This window comes from Theropithecus gelada, chromosome 7b (genome assembly GCF_003255815.1).
Source record: "Theropithecus gelada isolate Dixy chromosome 7b, Tgel_1.0, whole genome shotgun sequence".
NCBI classification, from domain to species: domain Eukaryota; kingdom Metazoa; phylum Chordata; class Mammalia; order Primates; family Cercopithecidae; genus Theropithecus; species Theropithecus gelada.
The window spans coordinates 22,691,018-22,716,335 of record NC_037675.1 but is presented as its reverse complement, the minus strand read 5'-3'; the positions used below and the strand labels follow the sequence as shown (position 1 = coordinate 22,716,335).

Genomic DNA, 25,318 nt, shown 5'->3' with positions numbered 1-25,318 from the left:
TAAGGCCAAGTCTTATCACTCATATGACTCCTTAATGGCTCTGAGCTACTATGTAATACCATGCAATTATGTTACTCCTTGAGAAATTCCATTAATAATCTGAAAGGATTCCCTCACTCACAACTTTAAAAAAGAGATTTCTTGGCCAAGAATGGTGGCTCACGTCCGTAATCCCAGCACTTTGGGAGGCCGAGGTGGGCAGATCACTTGAGGTCTGGAGTTTGAAACCAGCCTGAGCAACATGGCGAAACCCCGTCTTTACTAAAAATACAAAAATTACCTGCGTGTGGTGGTGTGTGCCTGTAGTCTCAGCTACTCAGGAGGCTGAGACAAGAAAATTGCTTGAACCCGGGAGGCAGAGGTTGCAGTGAGCCGAGATCGCCCCTCTGCACTCCAGCCTGGGTGACTGAGCGAGACTCCGTCTCAAAAAAAAAAAAAAAAAAGGAATTCCTCCTTAAGTCCTGTTCTTGATTTCCAACTGATTCACAGTGCCCCTACTGGAAAATTTGCAGTGAATCATAAAGATTAGTAGCACCTAGAATAGATACATGTCCTGATATTTTGAGTGAGCTGGCCATAAAGGATTACCCTAGGAAACTGTAACTTTCACTGTCATTAGAAGAATTAATTTTTGCTTATTCGATTTGTTAAAATTGCTTTACTCCTACAGTTAAGTGAGAGGGTGGTGGTGGTTGCCCGTAACCACATACGGCATTATTCCAAGGGTTTCACGTCGTGACTGAGGGGCATCCTGAGTGTATACAGAGAGTATGTTCGGGCTGGACCTAGATAGTCGGACAGAACGGCGACAGGGGCTTCAGATTCTTGAAGCACTCTCACCCCGTCCCCGAGTCTGAGCCAAGATGGCTTCCCAGAAGTAGGTAACTAAGTGTTATTTTAGTTCAGAGCGCCCCCAATGGCGGGGGTCAAAAATAGATGCCGAGGGGCCTGGTCGCCTGTGAACTGAGCCGTCAGAGGCCAGCCGCCGCCAGATTTTATTTTCAATCAGGCATATTTGTGGTCGCCTACGTACCCGTCTCATCCTCCTAGGACCTTCCACTCTCAAGAGACTTCCTGGATGGCGCTCACATTAGCCCGCTGGAAGAGGCCGGGCTTCGGTGCTGCCATTGGCGGATGGGAGCGCAGGGGGGCGGAGCCTAGGGAGAATGGACTACTAGCAAGCTAGATTGAGGCGAGGGCTGGCCATGCTCCGCCGGAAGGCGCCTTGTTCTCGGAGAGGGTGAGTTGAAACACTGCCTGGAAAGGAAGCACCAGGACTTGCACAGGTAAGCTTCCCGCTCACACCCGCTCCTCAGTGCTGGGCCAGGAGTCAGCAAAAGCTGAGGCTCTCAGAGATTTGATTTAAGTAACTCCTCCTCCTCTCTCTTCCACCCCCTGCTCGCCCCCCAGTTGGGAGGGATCAGGTGCGGGGTGATGCTCCGGACTGAACCAGTCTCCTTTGTGAGAGGTTGGGGGAGAGGGTGGCTGCCGGGCCGAGCCGCGAGGGACTGCCTGGGACGCTGTGGAGTTTTTAGGGCTTGTCATTGCATTACTGGGCGTAGTGTAGATTGGAGGCGGCGCCTTGTTCTCCTCTCTTCAGAGAAGGGAAAACTCCCCGGCCCCGTTTGGTTACTCCATACTTTGGATTCAGAAATCGGTGGTTAGGGTTTTCTACTTCTTTTTATTCTTCTTTTTTCTTCTGTATTTTAATAATAAAGGTGGGTAGGAAAGCATGGGGTAAGCGTATGCAGATTTTTACTTATTCTCAGGTGTAAGTTTTGTGGGTCTCCTGGGAGTGAAGAGCAGGCTGTTGGAGAATGTTTAGAGATGGTGGGAAGACAGGAGCTCAAGCCTTGGATCTTCCTTGACAGGTCTGCAGAACTCAGTGGTTTACTTCACTGATAGAAGACCCCTCCCCCTGCCTTGGAGCGAATGCAGTTTCTTTATTTACCTGTCTCTCGTGTCGCAGGGAATTTCCCTGCAGAAGCTGTGCAAATGCAGCAGTCTCTTGCTTTTTAAGCGACAGTCTTGAAGTGATTAGGGTCTTCACAGAAAAGGTATATAGTGGACCGATCTCTTTTGTATGGCTAAGCAAAGTGAGCCATAAGGCAGAGATTTAGAACTCTGTCTTTTTCTATTAAAAAATAAAGAGCGGAGCGCCCCAAACACAAGCCAGGGGAGCTGCCTTATCAGTGTCTGCTCCATCCTCTACCATCACACCAGTGTCTACAGATCGTTTCATCTCCATGCTTTTCTGAGTTTGTCGACTCAGGCAAGGATTCTCAGCCTAGGTTAGCATCTGCTGAAGTCATCTGGTATGGGGCACATTACATATCGAAAGTGAGTTTGTGATTTGGATAGTGTCCTGTGTTAGTTAATTAGATCATGTTTTCTGCTTAGGAATTTCTTTTGTATCGGTCACCCAATAGGTTTCAGAACAAATCCTAGTCAACCTCATAGAGCAAGATGTGAGAAACTTATTTCAAGTACTTGGAATTATCCCAACCCTTAAAAAAAGAGTTATGATAAGAAAAACATTTTCCATGTAAGAACACCTTCTGCTACAAGAGAGGCGTGCCAGTGGATCTGAAGGCAAGTGAAAGACATTGGCCAAAGAGAGAGTAGGCATGTGTGAAGAGACAGGCTTGGGAGAAGGTTTAAAACTGAAATAGTGGGCTAGGCGCCGCGGCTTACGGTTGTAATCCCAGCACTTTGGGAGGTGGAGGCGGGCGGATCACTTGAAGTCAGGAGTTCGAGACCAGCCTGACCAACATGGTGAAACCCCGTCTCTAAAAGTACAAAAAATACAAAAAAAAAATTAGCTGGGCATGGTCACGTGCGCCTTTAGTCCCAGCTACATGGGAGGCCAAGCCATGAAAATCGCTCGAACCCTGGAGGTGGAGATTGCAGTGAGCCAAGATCGTGTCATTGCATTCCAGCCTGGGCGACACATCGAGAGTGAAATAGCAAAGGAGTAATGGATTGGGATAAGGGATATAATGGAACAATGTATGAGTACTTGAACAGTTTTTGTATTCTCCATGTTTGATCTGCCCTGTGCATCTGCTCTTTTGATTTTGTCAGTTTTCCTTTTTTTGAGACAGAGTCTTGCTCTGTCACCCAGGCTGGAGTGCAATGGCACGATCTGGGCTCACTGCAACCTCTGCCTCCCAGGTTCCAGCAGTTCTCCTGCCTCAGCCTCCTGAGTAGCTGGGATTACAGGTGCTTGCCACCACGCTTGGCTAATTTTTTTTTTTTTTTAAGTAGAGACAGGGTTTCACCGTATTGGCCAGGTTGGTCTTGAACTTCTGACCTTGTGTTCCTCCTGCCTCGGACTCCCGAAGTGCTGTGATTACAGGCATGAGCCACTTTTCTAAGCAAAACTACCACATAAGATTAATTTGTGGGTGTCAAAACAGTGCTTGCTTACTGAAAAAATAAGATTTGGTATTCTCATCTGTGAAAGGACTGTAACATTCAGATGAATATTAAATATTTTAGTGAGCTGTTTGTCTACAGCTCTGAAAGAGTTAAGCTTTGTTCTGAGCTTACATCCAGCCTCATACTTGTGAGGAAAACAGAAGACAAACATTTCTCTGAGTCTCCACTTTCATCTCTAGAAGTCACTCTACTTCTGGAGTTGCATTTGAGCAAGTCCTTGATCTGCAGGTCTTTGCATGACCTGTCCTTACATTACTGTGACCATTGTGGTATAATATTTACTATTTTACCTTTAGCATTTGATTCATTGATAGACTATCATGTTTCTTATCTCACTTTAACTATTTATATCCCCTCTTTCATCATCTATGATCTTTTATTCTTTTGCCTCTCCAAGTTGGTGATCTTTTCATCTTCCTGTGATATTTTGCACTTTCCTTTTTGCTTAATTCGCTGACATTGTACGTTTTTGCTTCTGTTTAACTGAAACCTTTTAGGGAATGTAAAGGGACCCTAATGTTCAAGATGTGGTCTTTCTTTGGTACCTAGTACCCAAATGAGAGTTGTGTTTCTTTCTTAAGGGACGGGGGTCTTTGCCATCTTGCCCTGGCTGGTCTTGAACTCCTCGGCCCAAGCGATGCTCCCACCTTGGCCTCCCGAAGTGCTGGGATTACATGTGTGAGCCACCACACCCAGCCTGACAGTTGTATTTCTTTTCTTTTTTTTTTTTTTTTTTTTTTGAGACAGAGTCTCTCTCTGTCACCCAGGCTGGAATGCAGTGGTGCTATCTCTGCTCACTGCAAGCTCTGCTTCCCAGGTTCAAGTAATTCTTCTTTCTCAGCCTCCCAAGTAGCTGGGACTATAGGCGTGCACCACCACACCCGGTTAATTTTTGTATTTTTAGTAGAGACAGGGTTTCACCATATTAGCCAGGCTGGTATTTAACTCCTGACCTCGTGATCAGCCTGTCTCAGCTACCCAAAGTGCTGGGATTACAGGTGTGAGCCACTGTGCCCGGCTGACAGTTGTATTTCCATGTAATGAAGTTGTTGTATGAAGTTGTTTTTTTGTTGTTTTTTTTTTTTTTTTTTTTGAGATGAGTCTCACTGTGTCACCCAGGCTGTAGTGCAGTGGTGTGATTTCGACTCACTGCAACCTCTGCCTCCTGGGTTCAAGTGGTAGCTGGGGTTACAGGCATGTGCCACCATGCCTGGCTAATTTTTTGTATTTTTAGTAGAGACAGGGTTTCACCATGTTGGCCAGGCTGGTCTCAAACTCCTGACCTCAGGCTGATCTGCCTGCCTCAGGCTCCCAAAGTGCTAGGATTACAAGCGTGAGCCACCACACCTGGCCTGAAGTTTTCTTTTACCTGAAGTTTATTTAACATTTATTGCATTCTGGCTGGGTGTGGTGGCTCACGCCTGTAATCCCAGCACTTTGGGAGGCCAAGGTGGGCATCCTAGCCAACATGGTGAAACCCCGTCTCAACTGAAAAAAATACAAAAATTAGCTGGGTGTGGTGGTGCGGTCCTGTAGGCCCAGCTACTCTGGAGGCTGAGGCAGGAGAATCGCTTGAACCAGGGAGGCGGAGATGGCAGTGAGCTGAGATCGCACCACTGCACTGTAGCCAAGAGAGACTCTGTCTCAAAACAACAACAAAACATTTACTGCATTCTAGATTTTGTCTTGGATAACTTTTTTCTCCTTTAATCTCTCAGTTTTGTGTGTGAGTAAACTTTAAATGAAACTTAAAAGTTTTTATTGTATTTGTATTGTAAAATAAGTCCACCTCTTTGTAGTTACTTAACGTTTTACATTTAAACTACAAAGTATCTTAATCTCCGAGGTTTCTCATTAAGCTGTTCTCTAGGTAACATTTCTTTTGCCCTTTTATTATCAATTATATAGTTTCCATCCTTCACTAGGCCCTTAGTTTGTTAATGTAACATGAAGCAAAATGGTCAACTTCAAAATATCTTATTTGCTGCCTTCAGGTTGCAGCAGGAGACTTAAAGCATGTAATTTCTACCCATTAACTGTATGGTGCAAAATAATAAAAATTCCAGCAGGCATAGATAGAAAATAGCCTGGCGTAGATAATTACTTTTTTTTTTTTTTTTTGAGACCAAGTCTCACTCTGTTGCCCAGGCTGGAGTGCAATGGGGCGATCTTGGCTCACCACAACCTCCGCCTCCCAGGTTCAAGTGACTCTCCTGCCTCAGCCTCCTGAGTAGCTGGGACTATAGGTGCGTGCCACCATGCCTGGCTAATTTTTTGTGTTTTTAGTAGAAACGGGGTTTCACTATGTTGGCCAGGCTGGTCTCAAACTCCTGGGCTCAAGCTATCCTCCTGCTTCTGCCTCCCCAAGAGCTGGGATTATAGGCGTGAGCTACGGTGCCTGGCTGATAATTACTTTTACATTAGTCTTCAGGAGGGAGAGATCCAGGAATATATTTTAAGCAGTGGAGCAGTGTAGGGATCTTAGACAACATTCTAGCCTCTTCAAATTCAGATTCTCCTGTAGTATATTCTCACTAGTTTGTTTGGAAAGAGCTTTCAGAACTATGATTTACTGTTATGTGTAATTATTAAGAAAGAGTTGACCTTGTCATTTTAAGAAGTGAAATATCCCTGATTTTCTTTCCTTTGTATATTAATATATTAATATGTCCATAGATGTTTATTGTATATGACTTCATTTTATTTGTTTATTTCATTTTAAAAAGATAATTAAATAGCATGCTACTGAAATTACCAGATAATTTACCAGGACTGTGCTTCATTGCTCCCTTGTATGTTAGCACCTTAAATGTGATAGTGCCAATCCTTTGGGTAGTGTCTCAATATTCCAGTGATTAGTAATTTCCTAATAACACCTTTTTGTTTTCAGAGTCTGTAATTCTTCTAAGACTATGTCAGTAGCTTTCCAATATAGGATATATAGTAACTGAATTTTTAAATTTATTTGAGAGAAGGATACTCAACAGCTATAAGGTCTTACACATTTTTTTTCTGTTTTTGCTTTGTTTGTTTGTTTTTGTTTTTTTTAAGAGACAGAATCTTGCTCTGTTTGTTATGTAGGCTGGAGTGCAGTGGTGCGATTATATAGCTCACTGCAACCTCAAACTTTTTGGCCCAAGTAGTCCTCCTGTCTCAGCCTCCCAAGTAGCTGGGGTTATAGGCCGGCCCATATCACAGTGCTCAGCTGAGAGTTGTAAAATGTTTAAGGTTTCTCAAATTGTCTCTTGTGTTATTACAGAAACCTTTGGAATTTCCTGCTTTCTTTTTTTCTTCCACTACATACTTTGGGGATGCACTATATCTTTGGGGATTATTTCTTTGGGACATGGTTATTTAGAAGAACATTGTCATATTAGTGATATGGGAATTTCTTTTGGTTAGTTCTAGAAGAAACCAATGATTTCTATAGTTTGGCTGCCTATTTAGATAGACCCAAATCATAACAGAATTTCGTGTATGAAACATGATTTTATCAGATACACATATATCTAAGTAAACAGCATGAATAGTAAGGTGTTTCTGGATTTTTGAATTTTTTCATCTTTTTTTTTTTTTCATTTTCTATTGCTGCTGCACCAATTAGTGGGTTTTTGAATAGGGGCTAGCAAGTTACATGAACATTGAACTTTTACTCAGTATTTTTCATTTCTTCTACTCAGTACCCAGTCATTCTTGTTTTTCCCCCCTTTCTGGGTGTGGGGCACATTAGTCAGTTCTTCCTTAATTTGCATATCAATTCTCCTATAAAATGTAGTGCTTTAGTGTGTTTTACAAATATGACTGCTGTTGGGACCTTTTTTAAATGAAATTTTAAATATATAGTATAGCAATGGTTACTTCTTTTCACTACGCTCCTGAAAGTCATGGGAGTAAAAAACTAAATAAGCTGGATCTGGGCATGTGAACTGCCAAGGGACAGTCTAGTCATTTGGAAACTGAAAGTTACCACAAGCAGGTATTGTGAAGTAAATGGAATACTTAAGAAATAGACACTGACATATACCTACAAACATAAAAGTGATTAGTTGAATTACCTGGGATGTGACTCTAGATCACAAGTGCTGGTTGAAATCTGTTTCATGATTATGATGTTAAATACTTGTGCTGCTTTCTCAGCACGGTAGTACTGGAGTGCTTTCATCCTGCCCAGCAGTCCTGCCATATAATTGTGAAACTTTTACATCTATTTCGGTATCCCTCCATTCTGCCTAACAGATCAGCTCTGCCAAGTTATCTGAGGAGTAATTTTGCTTTGAGAGAAGCCTTCAGTGGTACTGTTTTAAAATATTGGATGGAGAATAATAAATTCCTTTTTATTTGCCTGCTATGTGCCAAGCATTGTATGTTATCTTTTAATTTTTAGAATAACTCTGAAATGTATGTGGTGCTAGTTTCATTTTACAGGGAAAATAAAAAAAGACTGTGAGGTTAGGTAACACAACCAAGGGTAAGAGGAACTCTGGTCTGACTTCAAAGCCCCATTTATTATCCAGCCTCCCTCCTTTTAATTTATTTTATTTATTTATTTATATATTTTGAGACGGAGTCTTGCTCTGTCGCCCAGGCTGGAGTGCAGTGGTGCGATCTCGTCTCACTGCAAGCTCCGCCTCCGGGGTTCCCACCGTTGTCCTGCCTCGGCCTCCCGAGTAGTGGGAGGTGGCGCCCGGCGCCCGTCACCACTCCCGGCTAATTTTTTGTATTTTTAGTAGAAAGAGGGTTTCACCATGTTACCCAGGATGGTCTCAATCTCCTGACCTCGTGATCCGCCCGCCTCGGCCCCCCAAAGTACTGGGATTGCATTCGTGAGCCACCGTGCCTGGCCCAGCCTCCCTCCTTTTAAAAATTCAGTGCTGGGCCAGGCGCGGTAGCTCACGCCTGTAATCCCCGCACTTTGGGAGGCCGAGGCAGGCGGATCATGAGGTCAGGAGTTTGAGACCAGCCGTACCAACATGGTGAAACCCCCGTCTCTACTAAAAATTAAAAAAAAAAAAAAATTAGCTGGGGGTAGTGGCGCGCCTGTAGTCCCAGCTACTCAGGAGGGTGAGGCAGGAGAATCGCTTGAATCTGGGAGGCGGAGCTTTCAGTGAACTGTGATTGAGCCACTGCACTCCAGCCTGGGCGACTGAGTGAGACTACATCTCAAAAACAAAACAAAACAAAACAAAAAAAAAGTTCAGTGCTGACCCCTGTGTGCAAACTGTCTTTGACCAGAACACTAGACAGGTAGGTAGGTATTCAGTAGCTTGTTAAAGCTATGCCTTTAGCAATTGTAGAACCTTGAGAATCTGAGACTTATTTTTGTCTTTGTATCTCTGTTAAAAGGGAAAAGAATAAATAGTTTGTTTCTTTTATTTAACTTAGTTATTTTGAAGATAAGATTATGTGAAATATTTTAAGCTGTACAGGGGAAAATGACTTGGTCAGTCTTGCATGTAACTCACTTTTTTAGCCAATGCAAGTCAGTTTAGCCCATTAAAATTTCATGAATCCCATGTTACTGGGGTCAGTTTTTAGGCACAAGTCTGATAATAACAGTGCTTTATGATGTTTCTCCTCCCACACATACTCTTTTAGCATAATTATTGCAGTGAAAACAATTCTTTATAGTCTCTGGTTGAATTAAGTAAATATTTGTATTTTTCTATTAGGCTGAACACATTTATGTGTACTTGGCTCAGTTAAAATAGGGCATGCAGGAATGCATGTGGGGGAGCATGAAGAGGACAGGAATCTGTTACCTAAATTAATATATATTGTTACTATGTTGGATACCCAAAAGTGGTAGTATAAGGTGAACATTGGCCCAGTTAGAGATTTCTCATCTAGAACACAGTATTATTTTCACCTTAGTGACCATGAGCCAGTGAAGAGCAGCTTCTCCAGATCTAGTCCAAACTTGACCTAAGTCTAATGTTCTGCAAAGATTAAGCTCTTATTTTCTGTCTTCAGACTTAGGCCAAAACTTGAGGATTTTACTGGGAAAAAAATCTGCAATGAGGTTGACTTAGAAAAAAAGAAAAGAATCCGTGCTCTGTTTTTGAGTCATAAGGATATAGTGTCATCCGGCCAGGCGCAGTGGCTCACACCTGTAATCCTAGCAATTTGGGAGGCTGAGGTGGGTTAATCACCTGAGGTCAGGAGTTTGAGAGAAGCCTGACCAATATGGTTAAACCCCGTCTCTACTAAAAATACAAAAATTAACCAGGCGTGGTGGTACGTGCCTGTAATCCCAGCTACTCAGGAGGCTGAAGTGGGAGAATCGCTTGAACCCTGGAGGGAGGAGGTTGCAGTGAGCCGAGATCGTGCTGCTGCCTTCCAACCTGGGCAACAGAGGGAGACCCTGTCTCAAAAAAAAAAAAAAAAAAAAGGATATAGTGTCATCCATTCACTTCTGACCACAGCTGGAATTGGTCACCATTGAGGCATTATAGTCCTAAACCTAATGGGGTAACTAACATTTCATTACTGTCAACAGCGAGTACCTCACTCTAAAAAACAGTCTTTTATGTGTAGTGCCATACAACCCCTTTTGTTCTATGTAAAAGCTGTGTCTGCTACAGCTACTAAAAAGTGAAGGTGCTTGTGATTTTATGATACTTCTTCTGAATGTTTCTAGTAGGAAACTGCTACTGCCCTTTTGCTGTCATGCAGTCTGAGTGAGGGAAGCCATTGCTTTGGCCCCGAAACCTCTCTCCCACACACCTTCGACTAGAAGTTCAGTGCATTCTTTCAACAAAAATACACTGAATGCCCATTACCACCCGATAAGCAAAGGGAATACTGTAATGGACAAGCCATACGCAAGCCCTTACCCTTGTGGAATTTGCATTCTAATGGGGGAGAGGGAGTAGACATCAAACAATTATATAATCAGTTATTCAATCTCTACAACAAAGGAGAAGTACTGGATGTTATAAAAGAATTTATAATGGGGCATGTAACTTAGAGCATAGTATAGTACAGTGGTTAAGAATGTGTCTTCTGGAGCTACACTGCCTAAATCTGAATCTGGTACCACTTTTCACTAGCTGTAGGATATTGGGCAAGGTATTATCTCTTTGTGCCTCAGTTTCTACATCTGTGAAATAGAGATAGTTATTTTGGTCTTGTTAAGAAAATTAAGTAAGAGGCCAGGAGCTGTGGCTCACGCCAAAGTAATCCCAGCACTTTGGGAAGCTGAGGCCGGCTGATCACTTGAGGCCAGGAGTTGCAGACCAGCCTGGGCAACATGGCGGAACCCCGTCTCTACCAAAAATGCAAAACTAGCTGAGCATAGTGGTGTGTGCCTGTTGTCCCAGCTGCTTGGGAGGCTGAAGCAGAGGAATTGCTTGAGCCTGGAAGGCGGAGGTTGCAGTGAGCCGAGATGGTGCCACTGCCCTCCAGCTTGGGTGACAGAATGATACCCTGTCTCAAAAAAAAAAAAGAAAAAGAAATAAAATTAAATATGTTAATACGTTTTCATTGCTTAGAAGAGTGCCTGGCATGTAATGTACATTCAACAATTTTAGCTGTTACTAGTTTGGGAAATCAAGGAAAACTGTTTTCTTTTCTTTTCTTTTCTTTTTTTTTTTTTTTGAGACAGAATCTCACTGTGTTACCCAGGCTGGAGTGCAGTGGCATGATCTTGGCTCACTGCAACCTCTGCTGCCCGGGTTCAAGCAATTCTCCTGCCTCAGCCTCCCGAGTAGCTGGGATTACAGGTGCCTGCCACCGCACCTGGCTAATTTTTGTAGTTTTAGTAGAGACATGATTTCACCATCTTTTTTTTGAGAAGGAGTCTTGCTCTGTTGCCGGGCGGAGTGCAGTGGCATGATCTCGGCTCACGGCAACCTCCACCTCGCAGGTTCAAGTGATTCTCCTACCTCAGCATCCCGAGTAGCTGGGATTACAGGTGCCTGCCACCACGCCCAGCTAATTTTTGTATTTTTAGTAGAGACGGGGTTTCACCATCTTGGCCAGGCTGGTCTCAAACTCCTGACCTCGTGATCCACCCGCCTTGGCCTCCCAAAGTGATGGGATTACAGGTGTGAGCCACTGCGCCCAGCTCACTTTTTTTTTTTTTTTTTGAGACCAAATCCCGCTCTGTCGCCCAGGCTGGAGTGCAGTGGCACGATTTTGACTCACTGCAACCTCTGCCTCCCAGGTTCAAGCAATTCTTCCACCTCAGCCTCCCGGGTAGCTGGGATTACAGGCGCACACCACCACGCTTGGCTAATTTTTTTTTAAAATTGTTTTTAGTAGAGATGGGGTTTCGCCATATTGTCCAGGCTGGTCTTGAACTCGTGACCTCAGGTGATCCACCTGCCTCAGTCTCCAAAGTGCTGGGATTACGGATGTGAGCCACCACACCCGGCCAGGGTTTCACCATCTTGACCAGGCAGGTCTTGCATCCCTGACCTTATGATCCACCCGCCTCGGCCTCCCGAAGTGCTGGTATTGCAGGTGTGAGCCACTGCACCTGGCCCAACTTTTTGTTGAAATGAGCTCTGAAGAATAAATAAGAATTAAAGTGGAAGAATGGAAGAGAACAAGTTAGAAGGTAATTGCAATAGTCCAGGGAAACGAAGATGGTAAATTGAGCCATCTTTTGAGCCAAAGGGTAATAAAGGCAGAAGTAGATGGATTTGAGGGATATTTAGGAGGTAAAGATGGGAATTTAAAATATTGGGTACGGGTAGTAAGGTAGGTTTCTGGTCTGTGCAACCATGACTGGATAGGAGATGCTGGAGAATGATTACCAGTTTGTGTATGTGCACATGTGGTGGGATGAGGATGGGGGAACTGGAGAGTCTACCAAGAAAAACTATGGAGTAAGCAGAGGGATATACAGATCTAGAGTTCAAAGGTGACATCTTGCCCAGAGATGTGAGAGACATAAGCATATAATTTATTGAAGAAAATAATAATAATTGAGGTGATGTATTGGAATTAGACATCCGTGAAAAGGAAGTATAGAATGAAAAGAAGGCCTAGGACCAAAGTGAACTTCAATTAAAGGGGTGGTGTAGGAAAAAAGTAGCAAATAAATGGTTTAAAAAAAAAACAGTGGTTACATAGATTAAAGGAAAACTTGAAAAGTGTGGTGTCCTGTAAGCCATGGGAAAAAAATACATTTGAGGGTGGGAGTAGTGTTTTTGCAATTTTTATGACCCTTTCTTGGATCCTTTAGAGTGTGAAGTCTCACCACTCAAAATTGGATACTAGTGACATAGAACATCTAGAACAGGCTTAGGCTGACCAAAGCCATTTAGTTGAACATGATCTTCAGACTCTAGAATCTAGAATGTAGCTATTCCTGTTCACCTTAAATTAGATTTAATATAAAGGGAGAGAGAGCTAGAGTGTGCACTCAAGCTCATAAGTATTAGCCAACTGAAGCTAAACTATTTTGGAGGCCATTAATCTAGGTAGTGATCCTCTCTCAGGCTGATTACTATATGCTAGGTACAGATATTGGCAAAAACAACTTCTTTTCCAATTTATCCAACAACATTTGTCGAGTACCCACTAGGACTTAGCAGTTATGTGTCAAATACTGTGCCTGTTGTTTCATTAATCCTCATAAATGTCCCTGTAACTTAATACTGTTATCTACTTTATGTAGAGGAATGAGCTAGACTCAGAAAAGTTAATTTTCTTGATGGGACAGAAATTTGAACCCAGGTCCCTTGGACTTCAAAGCTCATTATTCCATGTACAAATGTAAGTAAAATATAAAGTAAAAGATAATTATCCTAAAAGAGGACTACACACAATGCTATGAAAACTCACATGGACAGATTACTTCTGGTTTGACAGTGGAAAGTAGGTATCAGAAAGGCTTTCAATTATTACATCCAGTGGACATTTTAAAGTTCTTATATTGTTGGACATTTTTGCTTTGTTTGATGTAATTGATCACTCTTCCCCTGCAAATCTCTACTCTCTGCCTCTGTGACACTGCACTGTCTTGTTTCTCTAGCTGTTTTTTCCCTACCTTCTTAAGAAGGCATTATTCTGATTCTTAATTTCTGATGTTCTCCTGGGTTCCTCCTCAGCTTTTCTCACCCCACTAAAAATCTCAGTTGGGTCTCCAGCTAAGTGTTTTCTTTCTTTTTCTTTTTATTTATTTATTTATTTATTTTTTTGAGACGGAGTCTCACACTGTCACCCAGGCTGGAGTGCAGTGGCGCAATCTCGACTCACTGCAAGCTCCACCTCCCGGGTTCACGCCATTCTCCTGCCTCAGCCTCCTGAGTAACTGGGACTACAGGCGCCCGCCACCACGCCCGGCTAATTTTTTCTATTTTTAGTAGAGATGGCGTTTCACTGTGTTAGCCAGGATGGTCACAATCTCCTGACCTCGTGATCCGCCCACCTCAGCCTCCCAAAGTGCTGGGATTACAGGCGTGAGCCACCGCGCCCGGCCTAGCTAAGTGTTTTCTTTATCCTGCATAGTGTTTAGTTTTCTTAAAAAAATAGTTATTTACAGTCAAAACCTAAAAGATTTTACGTAAAACTCTACATTTCTGGCTTTTGGAAAATCTGAAGTTTTCTTTCAACCTTGGATATATGTTTCCATTTGGCAGGACTTAATTAGAGGTGAATTGCAGCTACATTCTTTGGAATGGATATGGGTTCTCCAGTTCTTCACAGACATTAACATTCTCGTCTCTCCCAACAATATTTGTGCAGTTGTTCTCTTTCTTTCTTCCTTTCTTTCCTTTCTCCCCTCTCCTGCCCTCGCCGCTCCTCTCCTCTCCTCCCTTCTCCTCCCCTCTCTCTTTTCTCCTTTCTGATAGGGTCTGTCACCCAGGCTAGAATGCAGTGTCATGAACTTGGCTCACTGCAGCCTTAAGCAATCCTCCCACCTTAGCCTCCCAAGTAGCTGAGACCACAGCATGTGCCACCATGCCTGGTTCATTTTTTTTTTTTAATTTTGTTTTGAGACAGGGTCAGACTCTGTTGCCCAGGCTAAAGTACAGTGGCACAGTCTTGACTCACTGCAACCTCAGCTTCCCGGGCTCAGGCAATCCTCCTGCCTCAGCCCTCAAAACAGCTGGGTCTATAGGCCTGTGTCACACGCCTGGCTACTTTTTGTATTTTTTGTAGAGACAGGGTTTCGCCATGTTGCCCAGGCTGGTCTTGAACCCTTGGGCTTAAGCAATCCGCCTGCCTCCACCTCCCAGTGCTGGGATTACAGGCATGAGCCACTGCACCCGCCCTAATTAAAAACAATTTTTTTTTTTTGTAGAAATAGTGTCCCTTTGTTACCCAGGCTGATCTCAAACTCCTGGGCTCAAGCAATTCTCCAGCCTTGGCCTCCCAGCCTTGCAGTTTTTCTTATCCTTGGTCTGCTCTTCACATTCACTGGGTAATCTCCACTTTTACAGCTACCATTTAGTTGCTAATAACTATCAAAATCTATCTCCAAGCCGGACTTTTAGACTCATACATCGACCTCCTACTGAATGTCACTACTTAACATACTATAGGCAGCTCATTTTCGATATGGCTAAACTATTCCTCTTTCCCTCTGAACTCCAGGTTCTACTGATTTTTTATCCCCTAAGTGTTTCTGGCTTTGTCGTTTCCCTCCCATTATGATTTTTAAAACTTGATCTTAGCAAAAGGGCAATAAAAAATTCCATCACTATCTTTTGAATCGTATTGCTATAATTTAGGCCCTAATCATTGTGTTAGGATTCTTGGTTGCAAACAACAGGAATCATCTTTTAGCTAACTTTTTTTTTTTTTTTTCTTTGAGCCCCGAGTACGTTTAACCATTGAGGGCCAGGAAACTACTTTCTTTTGGCTAACTTAAGCAGAAAGAAAATTTATTGGAAGGATATTGAATGGCTCAAAAAAGTAATGGGAATGTTAGAGAACTTGGTTTAAAGAATGGTATGAAATCAAAGGAGGGAAGACCAAAGAGAAGGTCAAGGTCACCACTGACCAGTCTATATAGGATGCTACAGTTGGACTCTAGTGTCTGCCATTGCCAAATATTTTCTAACTGGTTGGTCCTGGGTCTTTGCATTACTCCTGCAAAGTCAAGACTTCCCCAGCAGGAGTATCCACTTCAAGTAGCCTAGGTCATGTGCAGGCATACTTCTTCTTTGCTGGGAAGGGGAGGAGGTGATTGAGCCCTATCTCCCCAGGCTCCATATGGGAAGATAAGATCCAGCTTTCCATGGAAAATATAGGAAGGGGCCTTTTGGTTGCTGAGCAAAAAAAAAAAACCCAGCAAATATTCACTATACAACTCCTTTCTGGTCTCTTATAACAGCCTCCTAACTGCTTCTGTGTCCTGTTTCCTCTCACCCCCTAAAGCGAGAATTAGCTAAACAACATGTAATTCTGATTACATTATTCCATGTTTCAATGGCTCCTAATCCACCTGTAAGAAAATGTCTTAAGGCCGGACGCGGTGGCTCAAGCCTGTAATCCCAGCACTTTGGGTGGCCGAGACGGGCGGATCACAAGGTCAGGAGATCGAGACCATCCTGGCTAACATGGTGAAACCCCGTCACTACTAAAAAATACAAAAAACTAGCCGGGCGAGGTGGTGGGCGCCTTTAGTCGCAGCTACTCGGGAGGCTGAGGCAGGAGAATGGCATAAACCCGGGGGGCGGAGCTTGCAGTGAGCTGAGATCCAGCCACTGCAGTCCAGCCTGGGCGACAGAGCGAGACTCCGTCTCAAAAAAAAAAAAAAGAAAAAAAAAAAGAAAATGCCTTAATATGTTATTCAAGGCTCTCCACGCTCTGGCCCTTACCTATCCCTTCAACTTCGTCTCCATCCAGTTCCTTCTTTGCGATTTACACTTTAGCAAGGCTGAACTACAGAACTAGAGTTTCCTGTACATGTCTCATGCTGTTTCTCATTGCTATGCTTTGTTTTGCCTTCCCTCTTACTGTCCCTGTTGCCTGAATATCCCTTTCTTACAGCCCACCTTTCCCTTCCACTTGGTAACCTTTCTTCATTGTTTAAGAAACTACTTTCTTGGCTGGACGCAGTGGCTCACGCCTGTAATCCCAACGCTTTGGAAGGCTGAGGTGGGTGGAACACCTGAGGTCAGGAGTTCGAGACCAGCCTGGCCAACATGGTGAAACCTCATCTCTACTAAAAATACAGAAATTAGCTGGGCATGGTGGTGGACACCTATAATTCCAGCTACTCAGGAGGCTGAGGCAGGAGAATCGCTTGAACCCAGGAGGCAGAGGTTGCGGTGAGCCAAGATCGCACCACTGCACTCCAGCCTAGGCAACAGAGTGAGACTCCTTCCCAAGAAAAAAAACCCAACAACATAAAAAAGAAACTACTAAGCCCCTGCTGGTCTTATTGAATGTATCACCTTGTATTATAATTGTTTTTATTTGTCACTATTGTCATACTGCCTACTCTTTACCCTCTTCCCACATACATACACAAATGCACTCTTACTTACTGTGAGTTGAGGGTAGGGATTATGTCTTATTTGTTTTTGGATTCCTAATACTAGCAGATTACTTGGCATGTTATGTACTCAATACATATTGAAGTAATAAATTAAGAGGCATTTGATGTTGAACTTAGAGGACAGTAAGTAAGATTTTGGTAATGCAAAGAAAGAAAGATGTGTGTAATTTGAAGGCAGCAATATTAGGCTCAGATTAGAAAAAACACGACAATAGTAATTTGTCTTTTTTTGGCTAGCAAGTATATGTAGACGAATAGTGGAAAATAAGACTGGAAAGATAAGATGTTGTCTTAAGTAATTGGGAGCCTTTGAAAATTTTCAAGCACGAGTCTGATTTGGCCATTCTGTGTTTTAGGATATTAATCTGGTTGCAGAATGGATTAGTAGGGTGAGTAGAGAGATTATTTATGAGGCTTTTCTCTTATACAAGCAACTACATAAGTAAGGGAGATGGCAGCAGAAATAGGAGTCATATGTATGAATCCTAACTTGCCACTTAGTTTCATAGTCAAACATTCAACTCTCTAAGCCTCAGTTTTCTCATTATACACTAAGAAGGTTGACAGAGTCTTTGGCAGCTCCAAAATCTTTGTTATATATTGTAAGAGAATAAGTGACACTTGGCAAATGATTGGATGGTGGCTACAGGGGGAAGTTTTAGAGACTGTTGAGGTTTTGAGCCACAGTAAATGGGAAAACAGTATTGCTGTTTACAGGAGTGGTAATTAGGTGTTTTTAGCGACAGTGGTAATGCTAGGATCTTTAAAAATAGGAGATCTAAAGCAAGTTGATTTACCTAATTTGTGTCCTTAGAGTATAAGAAAATAGGATTTCAATGTTGAGGATACTTTCAGAGGAAACTAATGATCAGGAGATAAGCCGCCCCCCCCCCTTTTTTTTTTTTTTCTTTTTTGAGACATTGTCTGACTCTGTTGCTCAGGCTGGAGTGCATTGGCATGATCTTGGCTCACTGATGGATTCAAGCAATCCTCGTGCCTCACCCTCCCCAGTAGCTGGGACTACACGTGGGTGCCACCACTCCCAGCCAGTTTTTGTATTTTTAATAGAGATGGGGTTTCACTATGTTGGCCAAGCTGATCTCAAACTTCTGGCCTCGAGTGATCTGCCCACCTTGGCCTCCCAAAATGCTGAGATTACAGGTGTGAGCCACTGCACCTGGCCTTTTTTTGCTCTTTTTTTTTTTTTTTGGAGACAGAGTCTCACTCTGTCACCAGGCTGGAGTGCAGTGGCATGATCTCAGCTCACTGCAACCTCTGCCTCCTGGGTTCAAGTGACTCTCCTGCCTCAGCTTCCCAAGCAGCTAGGACTACAGGCGAATGCCACCACGCCCAGTAATTTCTGTATTTTTAGTAGAGATGGAGTTTCACCATGTTGACCAGGATGGTCTAGATCTCTTGATCTCGTGGTCTGCCCACCTCGCTCTCCCAAAGTGCTGGGATTACAGGTGTGAGCCACTGCGCCCGGCATCTTTCTTAATTTTTTTTTTTTTTTTTTTTAAGAGACTAGGTCTTACTATAATGCCCAGGCTGGTCTCAAACTCCTGGGTACCAGCAATCTGCCCACCTCGGCCTCCCAAAGTGCTGGGATTGCAGGCATGAGCCACCACCGCATCTGGCCAAACTGCTCTTTTTAATAACAGTGTACTTACTGGGCGTGATGGCTCACGCCTGTAATCCCAGCACTTTGGGAGGCTGGGGTGGGTGGATCACTTGAGGTCAGGAGTTCGAGACCAGCCTAGCCAACATAGTGAAACCCTGTCTCTACTAAAAATACAAAAATTAGCTGGTTGTGGTGGCAGGCGCCTGTAATCCCAGCTACTCGGGAGGCTGAGGCAAGAGAATCGCTTGAACATGGGAGGTGGAGGTTGCAGTGAGCCAAGATTGCACCACTACACTCCAGCCTGGGCAACAGAGTGAGACTCTGTCTCAAAAAAGAAAAAAAAAAAAGTTTGGTGGATTTAACCTTGCACACCATCATTCTGGGGTTGACTAGTCTCGGTGGGAACTAGAGTGATTTCAAGTGACATCGCAAAGTGGACACTGATTAAAAGGTCAAATGGGCTGAGTTTCAAGAAATGGGAGAACAGGAAACCGAGTTTAGAGGGTAAGGAGTGTTTGTTTCGAGGGGGCTAAGGGTTGGGAATTGTTAGAGGGCCCCAGGAATTACTGTCTAAAAAGTCATATTGGCATCGAAGGGTCGGAGTGTCAAAAATGCGGCAGCCTTATGTGTTGTGGCAGAAAGAGTGCTTTAAAAGGCCCCATATTCCAACTGGGCTGACTCCCACGATGGAGGGAAGAAGATTTGGCCCCTTTCATTAGGTAGTGGGATACAGTGTAGTCACTACAGGAGAGGGGTTGACAGGGCTGCTGGAAGGCCGGGGATTCAGAGGGAGGCGGAGCTGGCCTAGCGCGGAACCCTCCCTCCCAAGTTTATACTCTTTAGGGTGAAGAATACAGTGTGGATGGTAGGGAATTTAATCCCCAGGACTGGTTTCGCGTACTATGAGACTGTTCCTCTGGCCAGCCCCTTTTTTTCAAGCAAGCTGCAGGCTTCGCTTCGGCCCTAGAAACCGGATAGGCCTCTCCGTGCGCTCTCAACCTAACCTGCGGGGGAGGGGGAAGGGAGCTCCTCGTAGTCCCGCCCTTTGCGCTGTTTTGCGTCTTCTCGCCTTTGGTGACTGGCAGTGCGCTCTAGCCAATGATGGCGCGGGGCGGGCAGGAGCATCAGGTTAGGTTGCACAGGAGGAGGGGGAACTGGTGCTGGAGAGACAGGGAGAGGGGCGAACCGGCCCCCCACAGCCGCTGCAGGTAAAGCCACCTCTCTCCTCCACTGGGGTGAGGCACGGCTCCTTTTCTCCTTCAGGGCTTGTCGGGCTTCTCAGCCTGCAGCTTCCGCCCTAACATTGCTCCTACCCCGGGCATCCACACCCCCCACCCCCCGCATCTTCCCGTCTTGGCCATCCCCACCCTGGAGGGCACCCCCGCTAGCTCCTTACCTCAAGTGCATGTACCTAATTTCCATTTTGGGGTCTCCAGTTACCAGAAATCTTCCGCCTCTGCTCTATGGACCTTACTGGCACCAACCCCGGCAGTATGAGCAGGTAATGTACCCGGGTCCCCCCCACCCCCACCCCAGTCGCGTTTTCCTCTCCATCAACCCCTCACTTCCTCACCTCGCCCTTTCCCTTTTTTCATTTGAGTACAGAGTCTCTGTAGTTTCTTCTTTACCCCCTGAAAATACATGTCTTTAGCTTTCGTAGTTGTCTATTTTGCTTTTCCGATTTATTCACAAGGTCTTACTTTACCAGCCTTATTTTCCCCCAAATGACCATACCCTTGATTGAGGTGTGAGTGCTTTCTCTTTCAGTAATTGGAAAACAAAAACAGAGTGGCCACACATTTGGCAGTGAGAATGGTGAAGATAGAGAAAATGGCCTAGGATCTTGATCTACTTAGGAAATCTGAGTGGCTCCAGTTTGGTCCTATGTCTTTCCATCCTGATCCTTTGCTGACCCTAAATTGTGATTGCATTCACTTTGGGTGTTTATTTTTCATTTCTGTATAAGATTTGAGACCCTTAGTGTCTCACAAATGTCTTCATGGTACAGTTTTAAAATACTTCCCTTTTAAAATTATGTTGGTGATTTTCATTTTAGCCGTTTGGATTATTTTATTTTCAAGATATTTCTCATTTAAATTAAGCTGCTTCTACCCATCTTATGTTTCAGTAACATGTACTTATGTCTCTCTGCAACTGATCTTCTTGAAAGGATACAGTTTCCAACAACAAGATTTATACTTTGAAGTAAATGAAATAGTTTATTCTTTTCCAAATCTTTGAGCAGCTAGAGGTTAAGTGGTCATGAGTGGTACTTTCTAAAAGTGCACATTACAGAAAGAGGTCAGCATTGCTCAATACTGCATTCGTTCATTGTCTTCTAAGAGGTTGTCACTACAGAGAAATCTATAAGTGGGCAATAGATATCTGTAGCTCATTTTACATAATTTTATCTATTAGATGACTGAACTAATCTCTTCTAGTGTTTCTCATCCCTCATAAACAGTAAATTATGATAAACTCCTTTTGAGAGGCTATAGGAAATCTTATCCCATCCCAAAGATATTGGTAACTCTGCCAAGCCAGGAATATTTCTTTCTCTGCCCCCTATTCCTCACATGTGTCTTTTACAGATTTTCACTGGCCAAGAAGGCTTTGTCCAGTGTTAATAAATATAAATAGCCTAAACAATGAGATGTAGTTTTTTCACTTGATAAATATAAAATTATAATGCTGAATGCACCTTTAAGAACTGCACATTTATCTCCACCCTCAGTTTCCAGAAGCCCTTCTTAAGGACCTTAGTCTCCATCCCCTGGTTGAGAATCACTGCTTTGTTGAAAGGTATGGACAGATCGAGATGGAAAAATATAGGGTAGAATTAAAACAAAATACTTTCTTATAGGACAGGCAGTTTATTATAGAAATGGGCAAGGTTGAGGAATAATGTAAAATAAGAATGAGAGACTTGGGACTCTAGATTTCCAAAAAAAATCAAGAACTGTATTAAAGGTGGTAAAGCTGCAGAAGAACATCAGTTTACCTGTCTCAAGGGGAAGCAGTAGTTTCACCTTCAAGAAGGACATAAAATGAAGGGCTATGCTGGCATATATAATAAAGTATTTTTCTACAGGTTATTGGTTTGTTATTTGGCGATTCTAGATAGATGGCCTTGGATTTTAACCTTAACTGACTAGTTTGTTACTTTTCCCTTCCACTGCCATTCCTCACCCCCAACATGCCCTCCAAGATTTCTGTCATGATTCTGGTCATTAGTTTGTAATTATGGAAAGTGACTAAGTACGACCACTAAATTTTGTCTTTTCTTCTGAGCACATACATGTGTTTCTCTTTTGGGGGAATGGTGCGCCAAGACTGGCTTTTCATTCTTAATGTGATAAAAGTTGGTATGACTTATTTATCTAGGCCGTTACTTTGCCTTGAAACCCACTTAACATCTGTTCATTTTTGCTACTAGGGTTTGAATCAAGGAAAGAGAATTCATGAGATGGATGAGAGGATTCATGAGATGGATGAGCTTGGTAGAATAAATAAGCCATTTGTGGATATAGCCAGAGTAACCCACAAATAGTAGTAGAAGGAGGGTTAAAAAAAGTTAGATGTATGTTGGGAGAAGGTTTAATCTTGTAAGACTCAAGGACAGTTTAAAGATGGGAGCTAGAAAAGAAGTAGGAGACTAGGATAAAAATATGAGATGAATTGGGTCAGTATAGGTGAGATGATGGGACTGAGAAGTAATGATACTTGGTGGCAAGGTTTTTAAATTATTAGGCATAGACCGAAGTAGGAGAAGCAGAAATTTGGTTCGAAAATTGGGAAGGGAGAGATAAATGATAATGCATTGATCTTTAAAAAGCTTATACTAAGTAATATGGGGGTAAGGAGATTCATCAGAAACCATTAGCCTTGCTTCTCCTATTTAAAAAAAAAAAATCTAGGCCTAAAATTGGATCATTATGGGGGAAAGGAAGAGCATTAGAATTAACAAATAGCAAGGAATCATGGAAGTAACAAAATACTCCGTGGAAGAAGGAGCAGGCTATAAACTATTTGCAACATAAACTTCTATTTAGTAGAAACTTTCGGTGTGGTGGCTCAGGCCTATAATCCCAGCACTTTGGGATGCTGAGGTGGATGGATCACCTGAGGTTGGGAGTTTGAGACCAGCCTGACCAACATGGAGAAAATCTGTCTCTACTAAAAATACAAAATTAGCCGAGCGTGGTGATGCAGGCCTGTAATCCCACCTATTCGGGAGGCTGAGGCAGGAGAATCACTTGAACCCAGGAGGTGGAGGTTGCAGTGAACTGAGATCGCACCATTGCACTCCATCCTGGGCAACAGGAGCGAAACTCTGTCTTGAAAAAAAAAAAGAAAAGAAACTTTCACTGTTGTTTTTGTATTACTCTTAGCTGTAGATACTTTAACTTCTGATGGTGAGTAGAGAATGAAAGATAATTGGTGCCAAAGTAGGTATACTGGAAAAAAGTTGATGATAATGGGGAGGAAATTTATTAATATCAAGTTATTGAGTAGGTTTTCGTTAAATCAGGAAACATTCATAACTTTTCTGATTGCCATTTTGAGTAATTTGGAGGCAAATATTAGATATGAGAGGCTGGAATGAGCTGATGGAATAGCCTAGCCAGGAATGGGAGATGGTATGGATCTTGGGTTGAGATATGAAAAGTATACAATTACTAAAGCAAGGAAGATCTTGTTTAACATTGTTGGAGCTACCATGTATACTTTGTAATTTTGACTCATGTGTTTATTCTCTTTGTCTGTGTTGGAGTATCTGATCTATTAACCCATATTATATTGTTTTATAATGATAAGTGAGATGGGTTGGAAAGGAAAAAAACATAGCATGGGGGGTTTTATGGAAAAGTCTCCTTCAGTCAGGACTGTGTCCCTGAAATTTCTTATCTGGTGTCTTCCAAAAGTTAGGAGAAATGGTCTTACCAAGCAAGACTTTCCTGTATTGTCAAATATTGTCATCATATACAAAGAACAGATATTTCTTTTCCATATATGTGGGTTATATGGTGACATACTTCCCTGTCTTTGATAGCTTTTCCTTTTTCCACTAGTTTCATGAACTTAAAACCCTAGGCATGGATTTTGTAAACCTACTTTCAGCCATTCATAAGACACGTTTTCAAGATAGGAAGCTTTTTACCATCTCATGTTAGAATCAAAGAATGCCATTTAGTTTCTGTGAGGATCAAATGGTTTACTCCAGATAATGCAAGCAAGTATAATTCATTAACTGTTTTTTGATTAGCTACTATATGTGCTATGTCCTGCTGGTTCTTTAGGGATCCACAGACAAATAAGACATAGTCCCCATCATCCAAGAACTTTCTCCTCGAGAAAGAGGAGCTGGGCCATGGTACAGGGTTGTGGAGAGTGTACATTGCATACATTCATAACCAACTTTTATATATTTAGTATGGCAATTTTCCAAGCATCTTGAGAAGTAGGCAACTTTTTACAATTTGCACAAAGTAACCATTTGGGCCTTCAGAGGATATAGACAGACTTAGGTCATTATAATAAAATATTAAATGTAAGTGCTTTAAATAAGGTATAAACAATGGTGTGGGTATTCAAGTCATCACAAGTTGCTCAGTTGTTAAAGGGTCAGAGGTTCAGGGCTCACTTAATGGATTCGAAGACCTTTGAGGGTTGGTAGGATTTTAGCTGCGAGAGATTATTGGCGTTGGGATGGAGAGGACGTGTTCCAGGCAGAAAGTACAGCATCATAAGCAAAGTCATACAGGTAGGAATCGCATTAAGGGGATTGTGTAGTCTAGTTGGACTGGAATGTAAGATACATATAAGAGATGGTAAGAGAGGAAGTTGGGAATGTAAATTGGAAATAAAATGTGGAATCCTTTGCAATTGACATTTTTTATCTTAAATATGAGAAAGGTTTCTTGAGAGGGAACTTGAGAACAAAAACCCTATTATAGATTAATATGTTAACTATAATGAAGGTTGCAAAACTTCCTGGGTAAAATTGTATAATCAGCTTGGTGAGATTGTACTATGAGCCTTGGTTAAAGATGGTTATTTTTGCCAATAGTAAGTAAAAATATATAAAACACAAGAAATATTTATAAAATAGAATATATCCAGAAACCTTTATCTGTAGAGTCACTGTAATTCTTGTGTCATATTTTTGAGTTCTACTAACTTAAAAACTGAAAATAGAAGGTAAATGAATTTGGCCGGGCGCGGTGGCTCAAGCCTGTAATCCCAGCACTTTGGGAGGCCGAGACGGGCGGATCACGAGGTCAGGCGATCGAGACCATCCTGGCTAACACGATGAAACCCCGTCTCTACTAAAAGATACAAAAAACTAGCCGGGCGTGGTGGCGGGCACCTGTAGTCCCAGCTACTCCGGAGGCTGAGGCAGGAGAATGGCGTGAACCCGGGAGGCGGAGCTTGCAGTGAGCCGAGATCCGGCCACTGCAATCCAGCCTGGGCGACAGAGCGAGACTCCGTCTCAAAGAAAAAAAAAAAAAAAAAAAAAGAAAAAAAAAGAAGGTAAATGAATTTAAATTTTATCTTTACCAAAGAATAATAATCGTTAAACAGAGAGAGACAGCCATATGCTCTTGACAGACAGAATCTTTAAAGTTTGTAGGTGTAAGTGCCCAAGAGGGGGTTGTTGTTATTTTTCTCTTTTAGTTTTAGTTTTGAAGCAGAAATATGAGTGTTCTTTCTGCTGTATGTCCATCCTCAGATTTCCTCACATTTCCCTCTTATATTCATGCTATTTGATATTAAGAAAGTACCTTAGAAGGAAA

General features: G+C 42.8%; 1 protein-coding gene across 2 annotated transcripts in view; it reads left to right on the top strand.

The window, feature by feature from the left end:
• The first annotated feature begins 1,195 nt into the window (after positions 1 to 1,195).
• CHD8 (chromodomain helicase DNA binding protein 8) overlaps positions 1,196 to 25,318 on the top strand; it is a 68,989-nt gene continuing 44,866 nt past the window's right edge. The window contains exon 1 of one of the 2 annotated variants that reach the window (XM_025391892.1): positions 1,196 to 1,286. The gene's annotated coding sequence lies outside the window, so the exon portion shown is untranslated. Of the gene's footprint in view, positions 1,287 to 19,624; positions 19,730 to 25,318 lie in introns of those variants that run through there. The other variant, XM_025391894.1, reaches the window with a different exon arrangement.